General features: G+C 39.8%; 1 long non-coding RNA gene across 1 annotated transcript; it reads right to left on the reverse strand.

The window, feature by feature from the left end:
* Nucleotides 1-1,339: 1,339 nt before the first annotated feature.
* LOC139891262 (uncharacterized) lies at nt 1,340-2,704 on the reverse strand. Its single transcript, XR_011773598.1, has 3 exons — nt 2,332-2,704; nt 2,015-2,192; nt 1,340-1,712 (listed from the first exon to the last, which is right to left on the reverse strand). It is a non-coding gene; the product is annotated as an uncharacterized lncRNA (long non-coding RNA).
* Between the last annotated feature and the right edge of the window lie 587 nt (nt 2,705-3,291).

A 3,291-nucleotide genomic window follows, 5' to 3' on the forward strand; every position in this document is an offset into this window, starting at 1 on the left:
TTCCTACCTTTGCCATTCGGTCCGATTATGGCTGGACGCACGTCCTCCCATTGCCAGTGTACGGATATCTTTCCTAACCGCAGCATCACGTTCTCGTATGACCGGTGCACCAGCTGTGCGTTAGCGCACTCCGCTAACAGCTTTGTTTCTTCATCATCAAGGACCGGGGTTTTGTTCACGTCCTTAGCCACATTTTCGCACCAGATAAGCGTTTGCGGAAAGGTGGCACCAACAACAGATTGGTCAATGAAAAAGAATGTTTCTTTCCAGTGACCCGCATTCGATTTTGGGGTTTTGGTAAAGTTTTGACGGGGGAAGAATGTGAACCATGATTTGTGGTGATTGGCTAAGCGGTATAGATGGCAGAATACCTTAACCAAGGGTACCTTGTTAAGTGCAACGCACCACATCTCAAACAGTACTATCTTCCCTATGGCGTAAGGGTGTAGTTGCCCTAATCCTACGCAGAAATGATCTAAAACGCCTAGGAAGAAGTCGGAGGGAGGAACCCTAAAATTGCCATGCTTAAACGCATGCTCGTAAATGGCTACCTTCTTCTCCGGCGGTTTGTGGGCGCGTTGATTAGACAGGGGTGGCACCGGGTTGTACTGTGCTAACGGTGGGTATTGTTTCACTAAAGAATCTATATGCTTTTGCTCTATAATCGATACTACACTATCTACATACGTCTCGTTAGCTTTAGTCATTTTCTATAAGTGATCGGAGAATAACTAACCTCTTGATGATTGGCCGGAATGTTTGGGAATTGATCAGAATGTGAATTAGCAGCGTATTGGAGAAGGTTGTGGCAGAAAAATGGAAATGTGTGTGAATTGGGTCTATTTATAGTGAAGATTGGGAGTCATGGGCTGAAATGGTCTCATCGTGGCTATACACGTGTAACGCAATCAACGGATAGCACTTTCTGTACGCGCGTGGATGTCAGTTTGGTATGGTTCACTAGGAGCGCGTGGCTGACACGCGCCTGCCAACTGCCACTTTACGTCTTGTCAGCCGAATGGGCTTCTGCAACAGTGACAGGCATTTAATGACCTCGAAACGCACGTGAAAAATTAATTGCTAGCCGTTTTCTTGTTTTTTCTTTTTCGCTTAATAGTTTGATATCATATGTCTCGCGTCATATAACATCAAACTGGGGGGACATAATGATACCGCAACCCGCATGCGCAATATATACGTATGCGGGAACTCGCTAGCATGCGTATATGTGTACTTTGTATGCGGTATGCGGCATGCGGATTCATATCGAATGCCTTTGTTCCCAGTACAGCGGTTACTTGGTCCTCAAGTAAGTATCTTTTTCATAATTATATCCGTGATTCGGGGGAGTTGGTTATGGAAGGGATTACCATTATCTCGGATGGTTCTAGAATTAGGGTTTGCCTATATATACAAACCCTAATTATCATTCTAACCACGATAATCACGTTACGTAACCACCACCTACTACACAATAAGCTATCATCGTACAACTTTCCAAGTTTTACAGGTTAGTCTCTTATTTGCTAGCACCTACAACCTTGCTTGGGGCCTTCTGATCCACGACCGTTATCGAAGGTGGACTTAATCACTTGGCCACCCCGCCGACATCATCATGTCGGCCAGGGTTATTCACGGTAGCCGGACCGGAGAGCCTCGTTCTAAGATCCTTAAACTCCCCTTTTTACGTATTGAACAGGCATATTGACCCCCTGGAAAATATATACATGATCAGCTATATACTCACTCAAATATTTCGATGTCGCCTATATACCCATTTGCGTCCCACTGTCGTCTACAAACTTTCAGAAAATGTACCAATGTCGCCCATTATACTTTTTTTTTACCTGTAACGAAAACAATTGATGACGTGGCTTCTAGGTAGTCATGCAACGTCGGTGATACATCGGAACAGAAAGTGAAAATATATGGGCGACATCGAAACACAACTGAAAGTATATGGGCGACATCGGGACATATAAAATGAAAAAAAAAGTTAAATAATTAACTTTACCTGTTCAACAGGTAACCTGTAATGAAATGTTAACATTGGTACATTTTTTGAAAGTTTGTAGACGACATTGGCACGCAAATGAATATATGGACGACATCGGGACATTTGAAAAAGTATATAGCCAATTTGTGGCTTTAACCCTTCAGACTATGAGACATTCCTCCTAAATTCGACTCCCCTTGCATTCAATAACACAAACAAAATGTCAAAATTATATATATATATATATATATATATATATATATATATATATATATATATATATATATATATCAACTCTAATGTAAATTTAGAAAAAAAATTCAATTGGTAATTACCACCATCAGGATACGTCCACTGTATCATAGAAATAAGAAATCCAAGAAATTTGTTTAATGTTATCATCATATTCTGCCTCTTCGAGCACTTCCATTATAAATCCTCGGTAGCCCTCGACTGTTTACCCTGGTTATGTTAATCTGGCTTCTATGACGATGAGCAGCCTGGAGAACACCTGCCGAAACTAGAATAGTGTATCCAAGTTCAACGTAAGGAATATGACAGTCTGGAACTGGCGGCAGGGGCGGATCTTTAGGGGGGCAGGGAGGGGTGTTGGCCCCTCCAAGATCTTGTACAAGTAGTGTATAATATTCCTTAGTTTTAGAGGAAAAGAGTAGCTCAAGCTTAAATTTGAATGGAGAAATATTGACTTCGGTGATGGAGGAAAGGAAAATGATAAACATGAAGAAAGAAGAAGACATCAGATGACTTGTTAATCCTCAAACCCCTCAACTTTTTGAGGAATACACTTTTGACCCTATAAATTTAAACTATTGATATCTATTCTATAATAAAAATCCTTCTAAATGTAAAATAAGCAATTAGTAGGATAACAAATTCGACATTAGAAAATAACGTTTAATAAAATAGTTTTAACTTGATAGACTACTTATTGTAATGATTTAGTATTTAAACTGGAAAAAAAATATGTATTTAATTATATTGAATTTAATGAAGACATATATTTATAGCACATATACTTCAAATATATCGGACGACTCTTGCATTTTAAATATTTTTGGCCCCCTCATAAAACTTGTTCAAGATCCGCCACTGACTGGCGGGGGTGGTCGTGGCGGTGTTGTGATTTGAGGTTGCGATTGAGGTGAACCGCCAAAGTTTGGAAACAGTTATGAGGATTTAGATTCGGGTAAATTTGCATAACTGTCATATTCTTATCTTTGTTGTATGTTCTAAATATATAGTGTAATTGGAATGAATAAATCGTAGTTAACAAA

This window comes from Rutidosis leptorrhynchoides, chromosome 2 (genome assembly GCF_046630445.1).
Source record: "Rutidosis leptorrhynchoides isolate AG116_Rl617_1_P2 chromosome 2, CSIRO_AGI_Rlap_v1, whole genome shotgun sequence".
In the NCBI taxonomy this organism is placed as follows: Eukaryota; Viridiplantae; Streptophyta; class Magnoliopsida; order Asterales; family Asteraceae; genus Rutidosis; species Rutidosis leptorrhynchoides.